The following is a 27,692-nucleotide window of genomic DNA, read 5'->3' as shown; positions in this document are numbered from 1 at the left end:
AAGCGTTCTGCTTCCTCTGCAGTTTTTCTCCCTACTCAAGCCCCTGTGACCTACCTGGAAGGGTAAGCTCTCTGCTCTCCTCGTCATCGATGCTGTTGACATGCTCTCGTACTAATGTTTCACCTGAGAGCTCCTCATTAAACTTGGATCCAGTAGGTTTTGTTCTTGGCACCACCTTGGACTCTGAACCAGAGTCCCAAAATAACACCTAGTGGAACCCAAATGAGGCATCAGAAGTGACAACTGCACTCATGTTTCCTACTCCTTCCGGGTGCTGTGACAACGATCCTGTCTTGACCTCTGCTTCAGGGTCTCTGTTGGGGGTCGGGTCCAGCAGATATATATTTTACCCAGATCCCAGTCTCTCTTTTGTTGGCTTGGGTCCTACTCTTTAGCCATTCTTTTTTAGGCCTCTGATTTTGGAATGTGGGCACTGAGCTCCTCTGGTATTGTACTGCTGACTACACAGCTATATGGTTGCTGACATCTTCCCACCTTTTGACCGTCAGTAACATATACCTTCTTTTACACCAAATCCGCAGGAAACCTAGTAGGTTTGTCCCGTAAACCCTGTGGACCTTCTTTGGCTTTTCTAAAATTAACTAAAAGTGACAGTAACATTTACTTACAAAATAGACTGCCTTTGCACATTTTTCCCAATCCTTTGTGTGCTTGTGGGTTGACAAGCTGTACCTTATTACCCCCTGGCTTAACGCCCAACAGTGAGATATGGCTGCTCTGTCACGTTAGTTTCAAGGTAGAAATTCATTTTTGAGTATTCTTTAGTATATAGCCCTTTGGAAACTAGGACAGGGGTGCTTCTTATGCACCCCATGTTGGCTCTATGGTGATTATATCACCCTACATTGGTTTTCGGGAGAAAGCTGGTGGTAGCTGTAATTTAGTTAGGGCTTCACGAGGTCTGCAGCCTGATAACTGTATTAGTAGCCCAGTGTACCTCTTTGGGATACTAATGTGTTTAAGTCCTGCTCGCTGCCATTTGTTTAGCGAAGCACAGGGTATGCCTCACATTACTGTTGTGAAATGTGTACTGCTTTTTTAACCCTCATGATATTATTTTGGTTGAATGATGCACAGTTGGATGAATTTCTATTTGAATAAACTTATATAAACTTATATTGATGATGATGATGACTGTTGTGCAAATATAGGCTCACCTTTAATGATGTGGACTGGATTAGACCAGTCCCTAGCCCTTGAGAGGGCAATAAACATTCTGTGGGTGGACCTTGGTGTTTGGCAGCTTTTGGGACCAGCTTTATTGGCTGGCCTCCAAAACCTTTGCTAGTGCCCTTTCGTGTGATGGGATGTTTGTTTTTGGCTGTTGGATCTCCAGCTTGGGCTGTCCTTGTCCTGCCACTTTGTCCTCCTTAATGGGTGGGCAGAGATACTCGTACTGGGACCATTTCTTGGCCGTTTTAATGTCTTCTTTGTGAATTACCTCCTTGACTTAGTAAAATGCCATCATCCAGAAGTTTAGTGGGACATCACTAACTTACCTCTGCTGGTCATCTGTTCTATCCTGGGCTACCTTCACTGTCATTTTCTCTATTGGACTGTTTTCTGAAAGCTGGCTGCTCTTCATTGCCACCAGAATCTTTGGTTCCTCAAGCTTGTAGACACTCTTTGCCTGTTTTCACTTTCCGGATGATGGGTCGCATTCCTAAGAAGGCCGATTGTTGTTCTTTTTTATGTCCTGGGTCTTCATTGGACCCAGATAAGGACAGAGCCGCATCAAGGGAAGACTATGCAAGCCGAGCGCCTCAATTCAGGATAGAGACGCAAACTAACCAACCCTACTAACAATTTCCCTTTCTGCATATACCTATCAAACTCCAGACCAAACACATCTAAAACCTACAGCACAACAAACTGCACAAACTTGACTACATTGCAACAACAAAACAAAAACACATAGCCTGCACAACAGTACACGACGACTACCGACCGCAAACACCCCAGGCTCCTCCCACTAACTCAACCACTCCTCCTCTTTCAGAGCCGCCAGAGCGCCAGGGGACCACTCCGGTGGAGGTAGTGCGCGGTACAAATGTCCTTTAACATTAATTGGATAAAGGTGAAGATGGCGGCAGCCGAATCTGCCCTGAAATTCCCTCGGCGTGTGCGGCACGGCTATAAACCACTTCTGTTTGGAGGTGGGTGGAGCCAAGGATGGGGATACCAGCCAAGAAGACACACAAAGATCCGCTGTTGGTGCAACTAAAATCAAAATAGGAAAAACATAGGTGTTTGGTTCTCCCCCGTTCCCCTCCCTTGCCCACTGTGAAACACCTGCGTATGAGCTCGGTGTGAATAAAAATATCATTATCATTAAATATACCTGGCACTTCTCCGAGATATAAAAAATAAATACCTGCCCGTGCACGGCATGGAGCGCTCCTGCCTCGCGATCCTCTTCCTAAGCACGTAGACGTCCCACGTGAAAACGTCACAAAGACGTAACAGATACACGTCATTAAGCCATAAAGGCATTTCAGAAAGTATCGGCAAACTTTAAAACAAACAATGCTAGCAGGTCTCACAGGGACTTTAAGTGTGTGATTGATGATGAAAGCAATACAAGGCCTCCGTTTAGCCTTCTCTTCCACACATTGCAAAGGGGTAAATGAACAATCCCCTCCCCGGGGAATGCCAAATCACCCCTCCCACCCCACGCAAGAGAAATAAATAACTGAACAGTTATGCTGGAAATTCATACCAATATGCGTCTGTCTGCATAAAACACATATCCCCCTCTGCTGCACATACCAAATCCTCCAACCCTCTCCCTCCCACTCCAGCAGGGAGGAGGACTGTTGGCTGTACTGTTCACTGGTACAGTGGAAGTCCCATTGGGACGGGAGGAACGCACTGTGCCCATCCGGTAGCGACTAGTTTCCATCCGAGAAAAGGACCATAGCAATGGCCCGCCCCCTCGTTGTCACGTGACCTCTGATGTCATCCGTGTGCTTTCCGGAGCAGAGAAGCGGTTCCGCAGCACGTTCAGTAAGCGGGCTGGGGCTGAGCGGGAATTTTGAACGCTCTGGCTGCTGCCGGTGCAAGTGCAACTGGACCCTGCAAGCCTTTTGCTTGCAGCGTTTGGGTTGGCATTTCAACACCGGGAACATTTCTAGGAGGCCCTGGAGCGTCCTGAGCGGCAAGGCTCTGGCTGCCAGGCTGCAGGAACAGCAGCAACTCGTGTGCATTTGGCTGTAAATACAATTGGAATTTTCTTCCGGATACCGTGAACGTTCCTGCAAGACACCCGATTTAGACGGGGGAGCAGGAAATTACATTTACTTTAAAAATCATGCTTAGCTATTCAACATGAAAGGTATGGAGGGCTAAGAAAAGGAATAGGGAGACAGTGTATGCTTGTGTTTAACTGATCAACGGGGGTTAATAGAGTGATTTCATGTTTTATGAGGGTGTGACTATTAGGATGCGTGGTTTTAGAGGGTTGGCTGGGGCTATCTGCGTGTGATTCGGGATGGCACACAGGCATCTGTTGCAAGGGGGAAGGGGCATCTTGCTATTTGGAAGAAGGATCAGGAATTATGGTATTGGACTAGAGGGAGGGATTGGGCATCTTGCTGGGGTCTGAATGGTTGGATAGGGGCATGCTGGTGTAGGTCTGGTGGGATGGGGCACTTTTGTGTGGCTCTGGAGAAAGGGGGCACATTGGTGTGGGTCTGGAGGGATAGATTGGACATAGTGGTGTGGGTCTGGGTGAGGGATAGGGACAGTGGTATGGGTTGGGGTACATTGGTGTGGGTCTGGGGGGGATGGAGGACATGGGTGTGTTTTCTGGAGGGAGGGATGGGGCACAGTGGGTCTGGAGGGTGGCATGGGTCATCTAGGTGTGGGTTAGGAAGTTGGATGGGACATCTTGGTGTGGCTCTGGAGGGAGGTGGTGGGGCACATTGGTGTGGATCTGGGTGGAGGGATGGTGCACATGGGTGTGTTTCTGAAGGGAGAGATGGGGCACAGTGTGTCTGGAGGGTGGCATGGGTCATCTAGGTATGGGTTGGGAAGTGGGAAGGGGCATTTTGGTGTGACTCTGGAGGGAGGTGGTGGGGGCACATTGGTATGGCTCTGGCGGGAGGTGGTGGGGCACATTGGTGTGGACCTTGGCGGAGGGATGTTGCACATGGTTGTGTTTCTGGAGGGAGAGATGGGGCACAGTGGGTCTGGTGGGTAGCATGGGTCATCTAGGTGTGGGTTGGGAAGTTGGACAGGGCATCTTGGTGTGGCTCTGGAGGGAGGTGGTGGGGGCACATATGGTGTGGATCTGGGTGGAGGGATGGTGCACATGGGTGTGTTTCTGGAGGGAGAGATGGGGCACAGTGGGTCTGGAGGGTGGCATGGGTCATCTAGGTGTGGATTGGGAAGTGGGACAGGGCATTTTGGTGTGGCTCTGGAGGGAGGTGGTGGGGCACATTGGTGTGGATCTTGGCGGAAGGATGGTGCACATGGGTGTGTTTCTGGAGGGAGAGATGGGGCACAGTGGGTCTGGTGGGTAGCATGGGTCATCTAGGTGTGGGTTAGGAAGTTGGGCGGGGCATCTTGGTGTGGCTCTGAAGGGAGGTGGTGGGGCACATTGGTGTGGCTCTGGAGGGAGGGGGATGGGGCACATGGGCGTATTTCTGGAGGGAGAAATGGGGGAACAGTGTGTCTGGAGGGTGGCATGGGTCATCTAGGTGTGGGTTGGGAAGTGGAACGGGGCATTTTGGTGTGGCTCTGGAGGGAGGTGGTGGGTGCACATTGGTGTGGCTATGGAGGGAGGTGGCGGGTGCACATTGGTGTGGATCTTGGCGGAAGGATTGTGCACATGGGTATGTTTCTGGAGGGAGAGATGGGGAACAGTGGGTCTGGAGGGTGGCATGGGTCATCTAGGTGTGGATTGGGAAGTGGGACAGGGCATTTTGGTGTGGCTCTGGAGGGAGGTGGTGGGGGCACATTGGTGTGGCTCTGGAGGGAGGTGGTGGGGCACATTGGTATGGATCTTGGCGGAGGGATGGTGCACATGGGTGTTTTTCTGGAGGGAGAGATGGGGCACAGTGGGTCTGGTGGGTAGCATGGGTCATCTAGGTGTGGGTTAGGAAGTTGGATGGGACATCTTGGTGTGGCTCTGGAGGGAGGTGGTGGGGCACATTGGTGTGGATCTGGGTGGAGGGATGGTGCACATGGGTGTGTTTCTGAAGGGAGAGATGGGGCACAGTGTGTCTGGAGGGTGGCATGGGTCATCTAGGTATGGGTTGGGAAGTGGGAAGGGGCATTTTGGTGTGACTCTGGAGGGAGGTGGTGGGGGCACATTGGTATGGCTCTGGCGGGAGGTGGTGGGGCACATTGGTGTGGACCTTGGCGGAGGGATGTTGCACATGGGTGTGTTTCTGGAGGGAGAGATGGGGCACAGTGGGTCTGGAGGGTGGCATGGGTCATCTAGGTGTGGGTTGGGAAGTGGGACGGGGCATTTTGGTATGGCTCTGGAGGGAGGTGGTGGGGGCACATTGGTGTGGCTCTGGAGGGAGGTGGTGGGGCACATTGGTATGGATCTTGGCGGAGGGATGGTGCACATGGGTGTTTTTCTGGAGGGAGAGATGGGGCACAGTGGGTCTGGTGGGTAGCATGGGTCATCTAGGTGTGGGTTAGGAAGTTGGATGGGACATCTTGGTGTGGCTCTGGAGGGAGGTGGTGGGGCACATTGGTGTGGATCTGGGTGGAGGGATGGTGCACATGGGTGTGTTTCTGAAGGGAGAGATGGGGCACAGTGTGTCTGGAGGGTGGCATGGGTCATCTAGGTATGGGTTGGGAAGTGGGAAGGGGCATTTTGGTGTGACTCTGGAGGGAGGTGGTGGGGGCACATTGGTATGGCTCTGGCGGGAGGTGGTGGGGCACATTGGTGTGGACCTTGGCGGAGGGATGTTGCACATGGGTGTGTTTCTGGAGGGAGAGATGGGGCACAGTGGGTCTGGTGGGTAGCATGGGTCTTCTAGGTGTGGGTTGGGAAGTTGGACAGGGCATCTTGGTGTGGCTCTGGAGGGAGGTGGTGGGGGCACATATGGTGTGGATCTGGGTGGAGGGATGGTGCACATGGGTGTGTTTCTGGAGGGAGAGATGGGGCACAGTGGGTCTGGAGGGTGGCATGGGTCATCTAGGTGTGGATTGGGAAGTGGGACAGGGCATTTTGGTGTGGCTCTGGAGGGAGGTGGTGGGGCACATTGGTGTGGATCTTGGCGGAAGGATGGTGCACATGGGTGTGTTTCTGGAGGGAGAGATGGGGCACAGTGGGTCTGGTGGGTAGCATGGGTCATCTAGGTGTGGGTTAGGAAGTTGGGCGGGGCATCTTGGTGTGGCTCTGAAGGGAGGTGGTGGGGCACATTGGTGTGGCTCTGGAGGGAGGGGGATGGGGCACATGGGCGTATTTCTGGAGGGAGAAATGGGGGAACAGTGTGTCTGGAGGGTGGCATGGGTCATCTAGGTGTGGGTTGGCAAGTGGAACGGGGCATTTTGGTGTGGCTCTGGAGGGAGGTGGTGGGTGCACATGGGTGTGGCTCTGGAGGGAGGTGGCGGGTGCACATTGGTGTGGATCTTGGCAGAAGGATTGTGCACATGGGTATGTTTCTGGAGGGAGAGATGGGGAACAGTGGGTCTTGTGGGTAGCATGGGACATCTAGGTCTGGGTTAGGAAGTTGGACGGGGCATCTTGGTGTGGCTCTGGAGGGAGGTGGTGGGGGCACATGGGTGTGTTTCTGGAGGGAGAGCATGGGTCATCTAGGTGTGGGTTAGGAAGTTGGGCGGGGCATCTTGGTGTGGCTCTGAAGGGAGGTGGTGGGGCACATTGGTGTGGCTCTGGAGGGAGGGGGATGGGGCACATGGGCGTATTTCTGGAGGGAGAAATGGGGGAACAGTGTGTCTGGAGGGTGGCATGGGTCATCTAGGTGTGGGTTGGGAAGTGGAACGGGGCATTTTGGTGTGGCTCTGGAGGGAGGTGGTGGGTGCACATGGGTGTGGCTCTGGAGGGAGGTGGCGGGTGCACATTGGTGTGGATCTTGGCAGAAGGATTGTGCACATGGGTATGTTTCTGGAGGGAGAGATGGGGAACAGTGGGTCTTGTGGGTAGCATGGGACATCTAGGTCTGGGTTAGGAAGTTGGACGGGGCATCTTGGTGTGGCTCTGGAGGGAGGTGGTGGGGGCACATGGGTGTGTTTCTGGAGGGAGAGATGGGGCACAGCGGGTCTGGAGGGTGGCATGGGTCATCTAGGTGTGGGTTGCGAAGTTGGATGGGGCATCTTGGTGTGGCTCTGGGGGGAGGTGGTGGGGGCCCATTGGTGTGGCTCTGGAGGGAGGTGGTGGGGGCCCATTGGTGTGGCTCTGGAGGGAGGTGGTGGGGGCACATTGGTGTGTTTCTGGAGGGAGGTGGTGGGGCACATTGGTGTGGCTCTGGAGGGAGGTGGTGGGGGCACATTGGTGTGGATCTGGGTGGAGGGATGGTGCACATGGGTGTGTTTCTGGAGGGAGAGATGGGGCACAGTGTGTTTGGGGGGAGGAATGGGTCATCTAGGTGTGGGTTGGGAAGTGGGACAGGGCATTTTGGTGTGGCTCTGGAGGGAGGTGGTGGGGCACATTGGTGTGGATCTTGGCGGAGGGATGGTGCACATGGGTGTGTTTCTGGAGGGAGAGATGGAGCACAGTGTGTCTGGAGGGAGGAATGGGTCATCTAGGTGTGGGTTAGGAAGTTGGACGGGGCATCTTGGTGTGGCTCTGGGGGGAGGTGGTGGGGCACATTGGTGTGGCTCTGAAGGGAGGTGGATGGGGCACATGGGCGTGTTTCTGGAGGGAGAGATGGGGCACAGTGGGTCTGGCGGGTAGCATAGGTCATCTAGGTGTCGGTTGGGAAGTTGGGTGGGCATCTTGTTGTGGCTCTGGAGGGAGGTGGTGGGGGTACATTGGTGTGGATTTGGGTGGAGGCATGGTGCACATGGGTGTGTTTCTGGAGGGAGAGATGGGGCACAGTGGTTCTGGATGGTGGCATGGGTCATCTAGGTGTGGGTTGGGAAGTTGGACTGGGCATCTTGGTGTGGCTCTGTAGGGAGGTGTTGGGGGCACACTGGTGTGGGTTTGATGGGAGGGATGGGACATTGGTCTGGGGAGGGATGACCGCATATTGGTGTGGGTTTGGAAGGAGGGGACGGGGCACATTGGTGTGGGTCTGGGCGGATGGGGGCATACTATGATGGGTGGTTTTAGAGGGGGTTGGCTGGGGCTATCTGCATGTGATTCAGGATCGGCACATGGGCATCTGATGGAAGGGGCATCTTGCTATGTGGAGGGAGGATGGGGCATTATGGTATTGGTCTGGAGGGAGGGATGGGGCATCTTGGTGTGGTTCTGAGAGGAAGGGATGATGCACATGGGTGTGGGTCTGTAGGGAGGGATGGGGACATTGCTGTGGGCATGAAGGGAGGCATAGGACACATTGGTGTGCATCTGGAGGGAGGGATGGGGCACATTGGTGTGGGTCTGGAGGGAAGGATTGGGGCTCATTGGTCGGAGGACGGATAGGGGCATCTTTCTGTGTGGAGGGAGCATGGGCCATCATGGTATGGGTCTTGAGGAAGGGATTGGGCATCGTGGCGTCTGGATCGGAGGGGGCATTGTTGATCTGGAATGAAGGGACAGGGCATATAATGGGGGCATGTCAGGGAATGGTGGAGCATGTGGGTCAGGGCTGGAGCGCTCTGGTGGGAAGGAAGGGGGCATCTGGGTGTGAATGGAGGGATATGGGGTATGTTTGTCTGGAGAGAAGGATGTTGGTTTATTGGAGTGGTGGGAGCATGTGTGTGTCGAAGGGATGGGGTAATCGGGTGTGGGTATAGAGAGAGGGCGAATGGCGCCATCTGAGTGTGGAGGTAGAGATGAAGCATATGGGTGTGGCTCTGAGGGGTGGAGCATCTTGGTGTAGTTATGGAGGGACGGATGTTGGTGTCTTTGTGTGGGTTCGGATGGAGGGATGGTGGCATGTAGGTCAGGAGGGAGGTGGCATTTGAATCTGGAACGTGTTTGGCAGGAGAAATGGGGCGTTTGAGTGTGAATGGTTTCTGCTTGTGGGTGGGGGCATAAAGGATCATTAACAGCGGAGCAGCGGGAGGGAGAGCAGTGGGGCCGACCTCGGTTGCATCCCAGACGTGCACACCCACAGCCCGGGGCACCTCTTGCAGAGCGGTCCGGTGCGCGTGGTCAACCAGCCCCCTCTCCTCAATGAGCCCGCATCTACGCTGGCCGGGGGCGCACACTCCTCTCTCTGACCTGCCAGTGACTGGGCATTGGTGGGCACACCCCGATCACCAGGGAAGCCCCGAGTGCAGGCAGCCGGGAGAAACCTGACTGCTCTTGAGGGGTGCCTCCCCAGGCAGACAGGTGCCCGGCACGCCAGGCATGAGCCCTGAGCCATGGTGCAGCTGGCTCACTTGACGGTGGGCGCCAAGGTTCCAGCCGCCCACATCTGTGTGTGAGCAATGGCCAGGCCCGCTGGCACAGTGGGTGACCTTCCCTCTTGCCCAGGTACCTGAAGCTGGGCCCTATGCAGCCGGGCTGGGGTTTGAAGACTCTAGTGGTCCCACCCGACCCCCTGTCTGTGCTCTCTCTGGCCTGCCTCGTTGTCCATCTCCCAGCCCCCCTCCCAAAAGGGAAGGGGTCGGGGAAGGATGAGTGGATCGGGCCGTGTGGGCAGGTGGCGGAGCGGCCTACTTCCATCCCCCTGGGAAGCGCTGTGCTGCTGCAGCTGGCGGTCAGGCTGAGCACCAGGATTATTATTATTATTATTATTTTTTTAAAACCACAATGGTTTCAGCCGAGCTAGACAGGGAGCTGGGCTGTCCTGCCACAGCCAGCGCTGCCTCCCCTAACCTCTCCTGCACCGGCAGGGTCAGGCCGACGTCTAGGACAAAAAAAGTTGCCTGTGGCTCTTGGTGGTGGATCACTCGACTCGTGCATCGATGAAGAACGCAGCTAGCTGCGAGAATTAGTGTGAATTGCAGGACACATTGATCAACATGTCGAACGCACCATGTGGTCCTGGGTTTTTCCCGGGACTACGCCTGTCTGAGGGTCGCTTGTACATGAATCGCCCCGGGGTTCACTCCCAGGGTCATGGCTGGGGCTGTCGCAGGGACCCCATTCCATTCATCCCCCTAAGGTCAGACCCCGATCAGCACCGTCGCTGGATCCTCTGATCTGGCGCGCAAGCTCATTGCCGACGCGGCCTGGCTTCCCCAGTTTCCCCTCATGCTGGTTTCGGGAGGGCCGGGTGGCCGACGCGCCCTGGATGTGGTAGCGGCGGCAGCAGGCTTTAAAAAAGCCTGGTGCACCTTCACCCCACCCCGGGGCACCTGGCCGTGCTGTGTGTGTGGCTGTCTTTGGTGTCCCACGGCTGCCGGCGCAGGATGACCATGGAGCGCGGACCTCGTGACCATGTGGGTTTCGGTCACAGATTGGGACAGAATACACTCGACTGCGCCTAGGGCTCGGGCAACCCCCCTTACGGGCCCGACGCCAGCTGCCCTGAGCTTTGTGCTCCCCGACCACGGCCTCAGATCAGACGTGGTGACCTGCTGAATTTAAGCATATTACTAAGCAGAGGAAAAGGAACTAACCAAGATTCCCTCAGTAAAGGCCAGTGAAAAGGGAAGAGCCCAGCGCGGAATCCCCATTCAGCAGCAGGCGTGGGAAATGTGGCGTACAGAAGACTGACTCCCCGGCATCGCTCAGGGGGCTCAAGTCCTTCTGATCGAGTCTCCCCACACGGATGGTGTTAGGCCGATAGCGGCCTCTTGCACACCGGGATCAGGTCTTCTTGGAGTCAGGTTGCTTGGGAATGCAGCCCGAAGCGTGTGGTAAACTCTAAGGCTAAATACGGGCGTGAGACTGGTGGACAACAAGTACCGTAAGGGAAAGTTGAAGAGAGTTCAAGAGGGTGTGAAACGGTTGAGCGGTAAACTGGTGGGGTCTGTGCAGTCCACCCACAGGAATCAACACGGCAGGGAGGTTGGTCACCTGGAACGGTGGAGGCCCTTGCAGGTCTGCGGCCCGGGCACATCCAGCCCCAGCAGGGCGCATTTCCTCTGTATCGGTGCAACACAACCGGCTGGGAAGGCCCCAGGGGGCAGGTGGCTCTCTGCTCCAGCAGAGAGTGTTACAGCCCCCTGACAGCAGTTTTGCTGTGTCCACAGGGCTGAGGGAGATAGACCGCCACGAGGCCCTTATCCGGCAACTGTCCTGGCCCCTCTTGGGGGTTGCTAGAGTGGCCACGGGAGACAGGGCTCCCGATGTGACTGGACTGCCCTCAATACGCCCCAATCACGTCGTGCTGCCAGGCGGGGAGGCCCACAAAGGGCGCCAGGGGTCTGAGGTGATATCGGTTAACCACCCGACCTGTCTGGAAACACTAAGAGTATAACGCCTGCCCGAGTCAGAGGGATGAATGAAACCCTGTGATGTAATGATGTTGAGGGCCGGTACCCGGCGATTGCAGTGGCATCCTGTCGCGGTGGGCCCTCCACCGACCCGTCTCGTCCGCTCTGTCAGAGAGATGATGCATGAGCGTGTGTGATAGGACCCGAAAGATGGTGAACTCGGCCTGGTGGAGGTCCGTAGCGGTCCTGATGTGTAAATCAGTCATCCAACCTGGGTATATGGGCAAAAGACTAATCAAATGATATAGTAGCTGGTTCTCTCCGAAGTTTCAATCAGGATAGCTGGCGCACGGAAACCCCAGTTTTATCTAGCAAAGCGAATGATTAGAGGTCTTGGGGCCGAAATTATATCAACCTGCTCTCAAACTTTAAATGGGTATGAAGCCCGGCTTGCTGGCGTGGAGCCGGGTATTGTATGAAAGTGCTCAGTGGGCAACTTTTGGTAAGCAGAACAGGCGCTGCGGGATGAACCGCACCCGGGGTTAAGGCGCATGATGCAGATGCTCGTGAGTCCCCAGAAACGGTGTTGGTTGATATAGACAGCAGGATGGTGTCCATGGTAGTCGGAATCCGCTAAAGAGTGTGTAACAACTCACCTGTCGAATCAACTAGCCCTGAAAATGGATGGCCCTGGAGCATCAGGCCCATACCAGGCCGGCGTTGAGAGCCGCGGGGGCTAAGTCAGGCAAGTAGGAGGGCTGCTGCAGTACGCACAGAAGCCCGGGGCGAGGGCCCGCGTGGAGCCGCCGCAGGTGCAGATCTTGGTTGTAGTAGCAAATATTAAAACGAGAACTTTGAAGGATGAAGTGGAGAAGGGTTCCATGTGAACAGAAGTTGAACATGGGTCAGTCAGTCCTAAGAGATGGGCGAGCGCCGTTCAGAAGGGATGGGCTATGGCCTCCATTGCCCTCAGCCGATCGACAGGAAGTGGGGTTTAGATCCCCGAACCCAGAGTGCAGGGACGGGCGCCCCTCCGGCGTCCAGTGCGGTAATGCAAATGATCCCGGAGAAGCCGGCGGGAGCAACACAGAGTTTTATTTTTTTAAACAATTTTTATTTTATATAACACACCAAACATTAAACATTACAATACTTGGGACTTCCATCATCAGATTCAGCGTCAAAGTGTTCCAATCAGCATTGTCCAGTCCCATTCCCTCCCTCCCCCCTAACCTGAGCCAATATGTCCATGTCATCATCCTGTGATTTTTCAGGCGGGTTTATCGTCGTCTCTTTATCCGTTTCATCATCGCTCTGATCAGACTGTGGGGGCCACTCATGGTAGCCACCAGCTGCCTCCATTCAATTAGGGGTCCTACCTCCTCCTCCCCTCCCCTACAAACCGTGTCCCACCAAACAGCCGTTTCTGCCTCTGCCCATTTTAAGAGGTCAGCCCACCACAACTCTATCCTCGGCCTCTGGGCTGCCTTCCAGCACATTGCTATCCTTCGTTTGGCCAGGACATATGCTAGATCTTTCATTTTGCTTATGTGCCTTAAGTTACGTGGCCTAGGGAATCCCCCCAGCATGCATGCCCAGGCCGACTCCACCTCCAGTGTAATACCGGTTCCTGCTAAGCGTGTCTTCACTTCTTGCCAAAACCGCCCCACCTCAGGGCAGGCCCAAAACATGTGGAGTAGCCCAGCCTCCTCCACCCCACACCTAGGGCATTTCTGAGTCGTATGGCCACCAAACCTAGTGATCTTACTGGGGGTGAGATATGCTCTATGTGTGACATATAGTTGGATCTGCTGGAGCCTTGCGTTCCGGGACACTTTTTTATGATATATTTGGGCTCTTTTCCAGAGCCCATCTGACATAGGCTTTCCCACCTCATCCTCCCAAAGTTGTCTCAGTTGGGTCAGGTCCTTCCCCACCTTGGACCCCAACAGCTCGTATATGCGGGATATCTCATGCCCACCCTCTGAAATATATATAGCCTCCATGGTGGCATCCGGTTGTCCGGTGAGCACCTCTGTTGGCCACTTCGCTCGTACTCTCTTGACAATTCTGGTGTAAGTTATGTACTACCCTTTATGCACCCCAGTATCTTTGATCAGAATCGGGAACTCTAATGCCTCCCCTTCCAGCCATATGTCTCCCAGGGTGGCCAGGCCCACTGGTTCCCAGTACTTGCGGACCCCTTTATCAGCTGCGGATCCTCTCCACATAGTGCTGTAAGCGGCACCTGCATAGAGTACGGAACCTGGTGTCCCGCAATCTGCCACGTTCTGTGCCATATCTCCCATCCCAGTACCAGCAGCCCGCCATCCCCCGAACCCTCGACTTGGACAGCCACACAACTTCTTTGAGGATGAAGGGGAGCGGTTCCCTGCACAGCAGCCTGGTTTCTGCCGTCTCCTCGTCAGACAGCCATCTTGTTACATACTGCAGCTGCCCTGCCAGATAGTATAGCTCAAAATTTGGCAGGTTGATACCTCCCCTATCACACGAGTTCTGTAGTTTCCAGAGGTGCACCCTGTTCCTGGAGTTGCCCCAGATGAAGCCCCTACACAGGCTATGGAGGCTAGCGAAAAAGCGCTTTGGGATCCCATGCGGGATGTTAACAAAGAAATGCAACAGTCTGGGCAAAACTACAATTTTTAGCAGGGCAGCCCTGCCCACCATAGCCAGGGGTAACCTGGACCAGAATCCCATGCTGTTCTTAATTCCTTCTACTGCTTTAACCGTGTTGCGTGCATGTTCTACTTCTGCCGTAAGGTATATGTCAATTCCGAGATATCGGAACAACTTTGTGTACCAGGGTATCGGCAACACTGGCAGACTCCCGGGCAGACAAGCTTGTATCTCCCCAGAGGGAACACGCTAGACTTTTTGGGGTTAACCGCTATGCCAGAGAGAACGGCAAATTGCTCCATCATGTCTAGAATATATTTCATGTTCTCTTCTGGGTAGCGTAAATATAACAGTATGTCGTCCGCATATAAAGAAACCAGGTGCATGCCACCCGCAGTGCGAATACCTATCTCCTCGTATTGCTGTCTCAGGCAGGTGGCCAATGGCTCCAGTGCCAATATGTATAACAAGGGCGACCACGGGCAAACCTGTCTAGTGCCTCTGCTTAGTTGCCATTTGTCCGAAATTATAGCACCCGTTTTGACCCTGGTGATCGGGGAGCTGTATAACATTGTCACCCACCTGAGGTACCCCGGTCCCATTCCATAGCCCTCTAAGGTCACGATCAACCAGGGCCATCTCACTCGTCGAAGGCCTTGACTGCGTCTAGTGAAACTATTGCCAGTTCACCTGGGTCATTTTTTGGCTGGTCAAGGATGTGATGCAGTCTTCTGAGATTATCAGTTATGTTCCTGCCCGGGACATAGCCCGTTTGGTCGGCGTGTATCAGTTTACCAATGACAGCCTTAAGCCTATTTGCCAGTACAGCAGTGAGGATTTTACTATCCTGATTGAGCATCAATAAGGGCCTGTACGACCCACAATCAGTGCTAGGCTTGCCCGGCTTCAGAAGCAGGATAATCACCGCCTCTCGCAGGGTCTCTGGTAGCCTGCCTTGCTCATACGACTTGTTAAGCATGGCCAGCAGCGGGGGAAGCAACTCTTGTTTATAGGTTTTATAAAATTCACTTGGAAGCCCATCAGACCCGGGGGCCTTACAGGTGGGCAAGTAGCGAACCACTAGTTTGAGTTTTTCCATCGTAATAGGGGCATCTAGGTCTGCGCGTTCTGCCTCATCTAAGGTGGGTAGGCCCATGTCCTCCAATGTTACCCGAAGTTCGTGGTCTCTAGGGCCACCTGGGTCCCCATAAAGATGTTTATAGAATCTCAGGTACTCCTCATTCACCCCCTCCTGGGTATTCTGAGTTCACCCTCCCTTGCCGCCTTTAATTTCCTTGATCACCGTTCGCGGCGTCTCACTCTTGTATAGCCAGGCCAGCAACCTGCCCGGCTTATCTCCCCCTGCGTGCTGTCTCTCCACGTATTTCTTATAGCTTAGTTTACATAACCTGTCCCAGCAGTCCCCACTGGCCTGTTGTAATTGCCTTATCCTGTCTCTGTCCTCATCAGCGGTGCCTTCCGTACGCATCCTGCCCTCCAACTTCTCAATTCCCTTCAACTCCTGCTCTATGCCCCCCTGGAGCCCCCTAGACTTCGAAATGGCCACCTCCCGCAAAATCACCTTAAACGCCTCCCAAACAGTTCCCATAGAGCTTACACTACCAGTATTTATCTCGAAGTACTCGCCTCTCTTAAATCCTCCCTGAATCCCGGGTCCTGCAGAGCCTCGGCTCTGAGTTTCCAAGTGGGAATCCGTGCCCTGGGAGGTTGATGCCGCCACTCCAGGACCAGGGGGGAGTGGTCCGAAAGCACCCTAGCTTTGTATTCCGCACCTTCCATCTCTCCTGCCAACTCCGTGGAGGCGAACACATAGTCTAATCTTGTATGAAGGGCGTGTGGTGCCGTATAGTGCGAGTATCGTCTATCCACTGGATGCAACTGCCTCCAGACATCCACTAGGTCGAAGTCCCTCAGGAGGGCCTGTAGCACCTTTGCTGCTGGGGTTGGTTTGTCTATCTTACTATCCGATCTGTCAACATTAGGGTTAAGTACACAGTTAAAATCACCTCCCCAAATAATCCCACCACCCAGTAGAGGGCCGACTCTACCGTACAGGGTCCTAAAGTAAGTCGCTGTGTCCTGGTTAGGGGCATATAAATTTACAATACACACTTCTCGGTTTTCCAATATACCCTTCACAACAATCAATCTGCCATCTGGGTCACCCGTTACCTGAAGTGGCTGAAATGGCACCTGCGGCGCCACCCAGATGATAACTCCTCTAGCGTAGGCCGAGTATGTGGATCCCACCAGGCACCCCCTCCACTTCTTCTTAACCACCTCCAATTTCTCCCTAGTGAGGTGGGTCTCTTGCAATAATGCTATGTCGGTCCTCATCCTTTTCAGATACATCATCACCTTGTTACGTTTCAAATAGCTGTTGAGGCCCCTGACATTCCAGGTAACCACTCTAAAGGCACCCTGGCGCCATCACCATGATATCCCACACTCCTTCCCTGCCTTTTATCCCGCCTGTTAAGGGTCACATTTTGGCTCAATACCCTTTCCCTCCCATCAAACTTCGCTCCAGCCCCCTTCCCAACTCCCCATTCCCCAACTTCAAACCACTGCACACCCACCCCCCCGCCCCTTCGTCTACCCCAACCCCAACAATTGCCCAGCTCCATCCCTGGATCTCAGGCCCCCCGCATTTGGTTCTGCCCTAGAAGGCCCCGGCCCAGAACCCAGCAGGGTGTCACCAAACTACCAGTGACCTACCAGTGACCTAACTAAACTATTCGCTATGGGGTTGTGAGGTCATGCTCCGTATAGCTCCTATATCTACATCAAGGTTTCCAGTGCCACCGTATCATATTTATAATTGTAGCTCTGAATACACTCCTCTGCCGGTATATGCAATGCTATATTCAAGTCCCATTGTCATGAGCTGCAGCACCTAGGGCGCTTTACCGACGCATGTTACTTCTCTCCACCTTCTGCTCCCTGGATGTCCGGTTCCTGGGGACAGCTCTGCGCATCAGCCCATGGCATGCTCTGGGGTGTCAAAAAACAAGGTTCTGCTCTTGTAGAAAACCTTCAGTTTAGCTGGATAAAGCAGCATGTACCTATGGCCCGCATCCCGCAATCTTCTTTTCAATGACCCAAAGTTCATGCGGCTGCGCTGTACTTGCAAGGTATGATCCGGGTATGCCGTTATGTTCGCAGCACCTCTTTGTATCGTGCCGCCCAGTGGCCCCTTCAGCACCTGGTGGTGTTTTGGCAAAATCGTCCAGTGTGAGCTGCTTGCCTTTCTGTCTGATGGGTTTGTAAAGTGAGTCAGCCCCAAAACGTGCTGTCCTCTTTTAGAACGTGCTAAGTTGCCCAAAATGTCTAGGCCCGGCCTGATCATTTCAGGGGTGTCCTCCAGCGACCTCCCCTATTTCTAGAATGGACTGTGTCCTCCCATGTGGGTTCATTACTCCTTCACAGGACTAAGGACCCTGCCCCAGTAGATCTGGCTCCCCAGGCTGTCTGCCTGGCGCTGGTGTGGCTCTGCGGGCTTCGGTGGCCACTCTTGCCGGTCCCCACTTTCATGGGGCAACTCCGTACACCTTCATCTGCAGTTACCTCTTGCGGCCACCTCGGGCACGTTGTGTGCGCCTCTTTGTTCCCACTTCAGGCGGCTGCATGTCTCTGTGTTTCTGTCTATGCCTGTCTGTGCCCCTCGGGTGGCTGGATCAGCATTCATAAATCAATCATAGGCATGTCTTGTGCTTCGTTGTGCTATTGTGTTTACAAGCCTCCACAGGATGGTTTAGTGGAGTTTGTTGCAGGTTGGGTTGCAGATGTGTGCCTGCGCCTCGTCTCAGTGTGCGGCGCTGGGTTTATTGTGTCATGGGCATTTCAGCTTATCAGCTGTCTGTGAGCAGCTACGGTGCTCTTTTCTCTCCTCCGTCACCTCGTTAAAGGAGACGGACGCTCCCAGCGTCGACTCCCTCTGAGCGTTCCGCTTGGTGCACAGCGTACCGGGCAGCCCCCCGCGTCTATATACACGCGCGCTTTGGCGCAATTTTGAATGCGCTATCCAAGCTCCGCATCGCAGCCCATTCAAAGAATTGCTTGGCTACGTGATAGTTAGTTCAATATAAGTCAGTAGTGCTCTGGGCGCCACCGGTTCATTCTAGTTACTGGTTCCACATTCCACCATGCAATAGTTCCATGTTTGCAGGGTCAGCGCTGTGCATGACCCTGCCCTGTGCTACAATTGCAAGATCAACTCCCTTTTCCCCGGTGGATGCGTGAACTTATACACGTTGCAAAGGGTAATATGATTAAGCTGGCATCTGTTTTGCTAGGAGCTGCTATCACATCCGTCAGGTCTCAGGCAACCCTTAGGCTGTGCTCGGCTTCATTATCAGTGAAACTTGATTGCATCCGTTTCAGGGTATTCCTGTGTGGCACTCCGTATACTAAGCTGGCCCTGTACCTCCGTCCAGATGGCCGCAACACGGAGCCTGCAGCCGTGGGCACCATGCGCGACCCGAAAGGCTGCCCCGTCATAGGCCTGTCTAATGGCTGCGGCTGCAAGCGAACCCGCCCATAATGCTTGAACGGCTCACACGCCGTCACTTCGCTACAGCTGCTTGTGGGCACGCCGGTGCCTCGCATGTGTTGCGCATACACTGCCGAGTATTGCAGTGTATATTGTACTGTCACTTATTCGTGGGTGAGCAGCCTCGTAGTCTATCACGCATACACGCGGACTGCTTGGGGTTCCAGTCCCGTTTCGTTGCGCACCAGGCATGCGCTTTTCAATCACGGCACTGTTCGTTTGCCGTTTAACTCCGACGTCGGGCTTCTCCCCCGGGTCCCGCGCTGTGGCCACAGAGGGTCTTCACAGGTTAAAGGGAAAAATATGTGGTGTTGGTGGTGGGCCCTCCTTCCTCTACTGCCTTTTGGACCCCCTCTTTTTGGCCATCTTTACGGGTAAATATGTCATCTGAGATTCCGCAGACAGAAAAGCTAAGTCCAGTATGTCAAAGGGGCCATCTTCAACTGAAAACCCCATAGTAAGGTTCTTTGTTTACTCCTTTCTCAGTTACGTGCCCCTGTGGTGTCCTTACTTGTTATGTCCTCCATGGAACACTGCAACGCCCCATTTCTGGCACAAACTGGCTACTTCAGGCCCTGCAAAAATCTGCAGCCAGAGTAGCCACTTATACACCTAGTTGTGCTCACATTACTCCATGTGTGCACCATCTTCATTGGCTACCCATGGCCAAGCCCATTCAGGTCAAGGGCTAATGTCTAGTACATCATGCCTTTTATGGAACTGGGGCAGAATATCTACAGGCCAAATTCTGTTTGTACATTTGTGCTCGGCCACTACGCTTGGAATGCCTGATATTAAATACTGACAAAACTGCCTTGTACATATAAATCCATTATACATCCATATAAAAGTGCTGTGTGCAAATGCGTCATAAAGTCAAAGCAGAACCATATTACTTCAAGGCAAATTACTGGAAATGCCTGATTAAAGTGCAAAGAGTATAACAGATTCAAAAAGTGCCAGGTGCGCTTGAGAAAAGTGTCAAGTGTTTCTGAGTTCCTTCCACTCTAATCACATTTTTAATTTTAGGCAGTGTGAGTTGCTTTTCATGTTATTTTAGCTCACTGTCCTATAAATCCATATTTCGAGTGGCATTTTTAACTTGGAAATGTTCTGAGACATTTAGTTGTCTATAGTTTACCTGTACTTGTTCACATTACAGCACCATTATGAAAAGCAAATAATTTATAGATCGATAATTGTGTTACAAACCTCTGGCACTGTGTATCATCGTGCCCCTGCTGAAGGTGTTAAGTCGTGATATCTGTTGAGCCCTTACAGGAAATATTGTGACAAAACATTGTGAACATTTGCCATAATAAAGTTTACTTTTCTTTTATACAATTCTTGCAACGACTCATGTGCAGTTATGAGAACTGTTTTTCCATAAATGTTTCACTATTTGGCTTCTTTTTCCTTCCAATCCCCCAGGTAAAACAGGTTCACTTCATATGGCTCCACCAATTTGATCTTTGGTTTACACATGTATATGTATTATTTGTTGCTTTACAGTGTAAGCACTTGTCATAATAAAAACACTTAATTACCCAATTGTCTATTTCTTTAAGCTAATGTGTTATTTGTTTTTAACCCCTTAACTGCCAATGACTCCCACCTCCCCCCCCGCGAGCCAAGCCCTTTTTTGGTGGTTTCGGTATGTCGCCATTCAATCCCTTTTAATGCTTTATTTACATGTGATATCTCGCTCAAATTTGGCCCCCTTTCTTCCCACATGTAGGTGATCATAACGCCACCTAGGAATCCTAGTTTGCTGTATGGGGGTGAGAGAAAATAACCGAAAACGGAGCACATTTCGTGTTTTTTCAGACAATGCCAATAAAATTATGTACAAAGAAGAAGCCTGTGGGTGTTTCCTTCTAAGAGCTAAGTACAAATGATTTGCTGTGCTGAATTTTCCATTTTCCAGGCTTTCAAGAACAGGTTGAGTGAAAACCAAAACAATAAGGTTACCATCAATTTTGTGAGAGCTATGCGAGTTTATCCCTCAAACCCCCCCCCCGCTGCCCCCAATAGCCCATGCGTGGACGGAATGGAAGAGGAGGGTAGGAAAGCTGAAAGGAAAGACCAAGGCATACATTTCTGAAAAGTAGACAAAATTCCAAGTTTAGGAAAAGTGTTTTGCCCAGGTGAGGCAACATCTATGTAGGGAAAATGGCCATAGTTTGGGGAAAAATTTGAAAAATGACAGTTAAAAAAGGTATGTGCTGGACATGGTTGGACCTGTAAGGTAATGGCCTCTATGAATATTGAGAAAAGCAGTGCCCCGCTACATTCCCCTGACTTTTCCAGTTAGGAAATGGCATGTACCATAAGCCAAAAACGGAGCCATAGTACACAAGAATTTTATGCTGACGGCCTAAACCGACATACTTAGCATGTGTAAATCGGCAACTACATGTAGTTCACATTTGGGAAATTAAAGGGTTGTGTAACAAAGTGCAATAGCAAATGTATGAAAATGTTAAACCAAGAGAAAACAACAAATGTCCTACCATCCTACATACACACACATGTCCTGACGAAAACTGTACCTCATGTGTCGGTGCAAATACCTGGGTGCAAATGGAAAAGGCTAAACCACTGGTAACCCAAGTGTTTCAGGAGAGCAGACTCCCGTAGGAACCCGCAGAGGTCTGACTTGTGCCAATTGCCCTAGAACGTATTACCCAAAAGCCCGGCAAAGTCTGAACTTTAGGGAAAATAAACACAATTTTCAGACATTTCCAACCTGGAAACTACTGAAACATACCACCAACACATGGCCTACCTTCCCGAAGGTGTCTGGATGAAAACAGTACCTCGTGTGGGTGTACCTACCTGGGTGAAAAAGTGTTGACCATCCCCCAAGTCCAACGGCAGTCCCAAGGAGCACCAGAAGGGTCTCCATCAGTTCCCTGAGGGGAAATTCTGTAACGCTGCCTAGCCAGAGCTCCAGGATGGTCTTGGGTGATGTCCCCGACCTTGGATGACTACCATGTGGGTCCACCATCCCCAAGTGCAGCAGGACTCCCAGGGAGCCCCGGCAGGTTCCCCGACCTTTCCCAGAGGGAGAAGTTGTAAGTCAGGCCAGCCAGAACTCCAGGATAGATTGTTCCTGGCCTTGGGCAGCTGTCTCCCATATGGGGTGACCATGTCCAAGTGCAGCGGCTGTCCCAGGGAGCCCTGACAGGGTCACCTACCCTGAGGGAGTGGCACCCTTCTGGGGCTTCCTGGAACCGCTGCTGGGCTGCGGGATGGTCAACCCACATGGGAGACAGCTGCCCAAGGCCGGGCACTTTACCTGCAACCATCTTGGAGCTCTGGCTGGCCTATGTTACAGCTTTCCCCCACCAGGGAGCCCCGGCAGTGTGCCTAAACCTCCACGAAGGGAAAAGCTGTAATGTAGCCCAGCCAAAACTCAAGGACGGCTGGAGGTGATGTCCCCGGCCTTCGGCATCTGTCTCCCATGTGAGTCCACCATCCCCAAGTGCAGTGGCAGCGACCTACCCCAAAATCTGATTTTTAAAAAAATTGGTACAAAACATTTGGAAAAAATGCAACTACTTCAGGTTCAATTTCAACACATAGATCCATAATTATGCCAACGGCTAAGATATTTCACACTTTGGTCCAATTAAATGGTTATAATAAATCTTGAATATGATAAATATGTAAGAACCATGAACTGATAACTCAAGTAATAAAATAAATGAAAATAAGGCCTACTTTAACAATATAAGTACTTTCATGGAATATAAATGACTTAAATTATGAAACTGTCAATGAAAAGAATTACATATTGAGTACAACAATGAACTGAGTGACAGCATAAAAAAGAGAACTGTGACCATGTTTCTAGGTGGACATATGGGAATGGAGCTACGAGACCCTGGAGAGGCCTGTACTTTCAGAAAGATAATAGCCAGTATATAAGGTATCCCCAAGGCGTCTACCCTATCCACTTTATCCTTTGCCAGGTACCAGTCTGTAATTCAAGACCTGGTAGAGTTTTGAAGAATATACAACTCTGCATTAGAAGGTCAAAAGATTTGTGAGTATCGTCTTTGATCCCACTAAAAGTACATTTGAATACACAGTCTGCAGGATGGACTGTGGAAAAGACCTACTTGAGCTTGGGTATGCAATGAAGTTGGCATATGAGGAGGTTCAAGGTTGGCAGAGTTATTGTGCAGCTGCCTGCAGGAGGCACCATGGTGGTGTCAGGCAGCTACCATGACAGGGCTGCTTAACTTCAAGTTGGCAGCTGACAATTTATAACTGATACGAATTCCTAGATCTGATGATGGCGAGTTACTCAGAAGAGCCAATCACTTTGTCACGTACACACAAGGAGTTGGGCACATTAATTAACACCTTTCCTTTTCCAGTATAAAAAGGGGCAGGACTATACAGGGAGGCTTTGGTAGAAGTCCTGGTATGGGAGTTTGGAAACAAGCGTTGCAGTAAAGAGCGGAGTAAAAGAGGAAGAAGAAAGGCGAAGGGAGTTGAAGAAGAGTAAGACTTGAGGTGGATGGGAGAGGAAGGTGAAGATGCGTCAAAGGAAGGGAAAGGGGAGAGCAATGTGAAAAGGGGAAAACTAGCAAGGGGGAAAAGCAGAGATGGAAGGTGAGACACAAGAGAAAGGAAGAAATTACTTGGAGAACAGTTTAAAAGGTACAGACAAAATCGGTGTAGGAAGAGGGCCACCGATGGAGGAACATTTTTGGAAAGGAGTAAGAAAAAGAAGGTGGAGGAAGGAAGAAGTGCAGAAGGTGGACCCTGAAAATAAGGTAAATGGTGTGGACGAAAGCCTGTGTCCATTAAGTATTATGCTAGCTGGTGCCTTGTTTTATATCTTAACCTAATACCTAGCCCATCAAAAGTAGAGAGGGGTATTGGTGAGATGAGGAGGGGTGCAGTACCCTGGGTAAACACACTTGACCGTGGTTTAACTCTCAACACCAAGCTGAGTAGGCCTCTCTTCGGTTTCTGGCCCTGCCGATGCATCACATAATCAGTTTCTGGCCCCTGGAAGGGCCTATCTTTGTCTTCAAGCCCAGGAGTGCCAGCGCATCTTCAAGCCCAGGACAGACAAATGGTCTTTCTGGCCAGGAGAGCAAACAAATCTTCATGCCCAATAGGGCCAATGTGTTGTCAATCCGAGGAGGATCAACCTCAACCTATGCTCATATAGAGCACTAGAGGGGGACTAACTGAACCATTCCCACTTGGCAATACAACTCTAGTTGAGTAATATTAGAATACGGAAAGTGGCCATGGGATTAAACTCCTCTAGAAGAAAGGGGGACTCCTTACAGTGTTCGGAATGTCAGCAGAGGCAATCTTATGGGTGTGGAATGTGAACAGAGAACACTAGAAAATAATGCAAGGCAAGTTGTATGGTGGTTGGTGTAAGGGTGAGGACAGAGAGTTGTTACAGCATAAAGATGAACTTAAAAGAAATGAAGTCACACATACTGGCTGTGTTCTGGTTCACTTCCTTAACTGGTGATGAGTTGCGGCAATGACGAAGAGCCTGCACTTGCCATGGAGTGTGGTTGCCCTGGCTGAACAAGTACAGGGTTAGTTGCAGGGTCAAAAAGGTGGCTCAGTGGGACTCTCCAGGCATGTATTGGGGATTATCTGGGCTGTGCGTGAGCCTATGAGGACACAGGAAGCACGCTAGCAGCATAGCCGTGCATGCAGACGACAGAACACGTGATCCAAGGACGCATCGTCCGGTGTTGCAAGTTGTTACCTGGCAATTTTAGACATGATAAGGAGTTGACATGTCTGTTGCTTAGCTATGTAACAAGCTGAAGGCCTTCACTGCGGGCACTGCGCTCCGTGCTGTGCCTGTCCCACGTGCACTGCTTCGACAGAAAGAAAAACTTGCACACATAAAGAAGGGAGCATGCCGTAGCACAATTGGCTGTTACTCTGAGAGGTGTTTTTTCAGTGCACCTTAAAAGGGAGATTACAGACATTTGTCCCTGTGAACAAGGTGACAAATACCAAGAGCACAAAAATAGGGAAGCAACAGAAACGAATTCAAAGATTATGGGAAATATACCAGGCAGTGGGTTATTCCTAGGTTATTAAATCGAAAGAAAGATTCCAGAAGTATATGTTAGCAGTATATGGTCCTAATTATTTGAGTAAAAAGAAAGAGGCACCGTTTCTTTTGTCGAGGTCGGGCTGGACAACAATTTCTTAAAACAAGCTGAATGCATCAAGGTGGGCAACCAGCTTGATGTATGCATAGCCAAGATGGACAAGCATTACGAGGGAAGGGGAATAACATTTTGGCTTGTTATCAATTTTCTATCAGACAACAGAAATGTTGTGAGACCATTGAGGAGTTTGTTACAGCACTGTGAGGGTTGGCTATAAAGTGTTGTTTTGAACATTATCAGAAAGAGTCTAATGGGAACTAGCCCACTCACACTGAAGCAGCTATTTCCCATTAGAGAAACGGCCCTCTGGCCTGGAGAGGCAGAAAAATCGGAGGGCCGTTTCTCTAATGGGAAATAGCTGCTTCAGTGTGAGTGGGCTAGTTCCCATTAGCCGAGAGGACCTTTCTGCCTTTCCAGGTCGGAGGGCCGTTTCTGTAATGGGAAATAGCTGCTTCAGTGTGAGTGGGCTAGTTCCCATTAGCCGAGAGGACCTTTCTGCCTTTCCAGGTCGGAGGGACGTTTCTCTAATGGGAAATAGCTGCTTCAGTGTGAGTGGGCTAGTTCCCATTAGCCGAGAGGACCTTTCTGCCTTTCCAGGTCAGAGGGCCGTTTCTCTAATGGGAAATAGCTGCTTCAGTGTGAGTGGGCTAGTTCCCATTAGACGAGAGGACCTTTCTGCCTTTCCGCATTTCCAGGTCGGAGGGCCCTTTCTCTAATGGGAAATAGCTGCTTCAGTGTGAGTGGGCTAGTTCCCATTAGCCGAGAGGACCTTTCTGCCTTTCCAAGTCAGAGGGCCCTTTCTCTAATGGGAAATAGCTGCTTCAGTGTGAGTGGGCTAGTTCCCATTAGATGAGAGGACCTTTCTGCCTTTCCAGGTCGGAGGGCCCTTTCTCTAATGGGAAATAGCTGCTTCAGTGTGAGTGGGCTTGTTCCCATTAGACGAGAGGACCTTTCTGCCTTTCCAGGTCGGAGGGCCCTTTCTCTAATGGGAAATAGCTGCTTCAGTGTGAGTGGGCTAGTTCCCATTAGACGAAAGGACCTTTCAGCCTTTCCAGGTCAGAGGGCCCTTTCTCTAATGGGAAATAGCTGCTTCAGTGTGAGTGGGCTAGTTCCCATTAGACAAGAGGACCTTTCTGCCTTTCCAGGTCGGAGGGCACTTTCTCTAATGGGAAATAGCTGCTTCAGTGTGAGAGGGCTAGTTCCCACTATTATGCAGGACTTGGCCACTAGGGGAGCAAAAAGGGCCATTTCTCTAATGGGAACTAGCCTTCTTTGTGTGAGTGGGCTATTTCCCATTATTATGCAGGACTTGGCCACTAGGGCCAAAAAGGGCCACTTCTTTAATGGGAAATAGCAGGACTTGGCCACTAGGGGCAAAAAGGGCCATTTCTCTAATGGGAACTAGCCTTCTCTGTGCGAGTGGGCTGGTTCCCATTATTATGCAGGACTTGGCCACTAGGGGAGCAAAAAGGGCCATTTGTCTAATGGGAACTAGCTTTCTCTGTGTGAGTGGGCTAGTTCCCATTATTATGCAGGACTTGGCCACTAGGGGCAAAAAGGGCCATTTCTCTAATGGGAACTAGCCTTCTCAGTTTGAGTAGGCTAGTTCCCATTATTATGCAGGACTTGGCCACTAGGGGCAAAAGGGCCATTTCTCTAATGGGAACTAGCCTTCTCTGTGTGAGTGGGCTAGTTCCCATTATTATGCAGGACTTGGCCACTGGGGGAGTAAAAAGGGCCATTTGTCTGATGGGAACAAGCTTTCTCTGTGTGAGTGGGCTAGTTCCCATTATTATGCAGGACTTGGCCAGTAGGGGCAAAAGGGGCCATTTCTCTAATGGGAACTAGCCTTCTCAGTGTGAGTAGGCTAGTTTGCATTAGTATGCAGGACTTGGCCACTACTGGAGCAAAAAGGGCCAATTCTCTAATGGGAACTAACCTTATCAGTTTGAGTAGGCTAATTCCCATTATTATGCAGGAGTTGGCCACTAGGGGCAAAAGGGCCATTTCTCTAATGGGAACTAGCCTTCTCTGTGTGAGTGGGCTAGTTCCCATTATTATGCAGGACTTGGCCACTAGGGGAGCAAAAAGGGCCATTTCTCTAATGGGAACTAGCCTTCTCTGTGCGAGTGGGCTGGTTCCCATTATTATGCAGGACTTGGCCACTAGGGGAGCAAAAAGGGCCATTTGTCTAATGGGAACTAGCTTTCTCTGTGTGAGTGGGCTAGTTCCCATTATTATGCAGGACTTGGCCACTAGGGGCAAAAAGGGCCATTTCTCTAATGGGAACTAGCCTTCTCAGTTTGAGTAGGCTAGTTCCCATTATTATGCAGGACTTGGCCACTAGGGGCAAAAGGGCCATTTCTCTAATGGGAACTAGCCTTCTCTGTGTGAGTGGGCTAGTTCCCATTATTATGCAGGACTTGGCCACTAGGGGAGTAAAAAGGGCCATTTGTCTGATGGGAACAAGCTTTCTCTGTGTGAGTGGGCTAGTTCCCATTATTATGAAGGACTTGGCCAGTAGGGGCAAAAGGGGCCATTTCTCTAATGGGAACTAGCCTTCTCAGTGTGAGTAGGCTAGTTTGCATTATTATGCAGGACTTGGCCACTACTGGAGCAAAAAGGGCCAATTCTCTAATGGGAACTAACCTTATCAGTTTGAGTAGGCTAATTCCCATTATTATGCAGGAGTTGGCCACTAGGGGCAAAAGGGCCATTTCTCTAATGGGAACTAGCCTTCTCTGTGTGAGTGGGCTAGTTCCCATTATTATGCAGGACTTGGCCACTAGGGGAGCAAAAAGGGCCATTTCTCTAATGGGAACTAGCCTTCTCAGTTTGAGTAGGCTAGTTACCATTATTATGCAGGACTT

General features: G+C 51.6%; 1 long non-coding RNA gene and 1 other non-coding gene across 2 annotated transcripts in view; one reads left to right on the top strand and one right to left on the bottom strand.

The window, feature by feature from the left end:
* The window catches only part of LOC138569061 (uncharacterized), a 35,083-nt gene that overhangs the window by 6,875 nt on the left and 516 nt on the right, over positions 1 to 27,692 (bottom strand). The window lies entirely within an intron of this gene.
* LOC138570606 (5.8S ribosomal RNA) lies at positions 9,986 to 10,136 on the top strand. Its single transcript, XR_011303644.1, has one exon. It is a non-coding gene; the product is annotated as a 5.8S ribosomal RNA (ribosomal RNA).

Source organism: Ambystoma mexicanum, chromosome 2q (assembly GCF_040938575.1).
Source record: "Ambystoma mexicanum isolate Mex_15411 chromosome 2q, UKY_AmexF1_1, whole genome shotgun sequence".
NCBI lineage: Eukaryota > Metazoa > Chordata > Amphibia > Caudata > Ambystomatidae > Ambystoma > Ambystoma mexicanum.
Note: the sequence above shows the minus strand (reverse complement) of the source record. Positions and strands in the feature narration are given on the sequence as shown.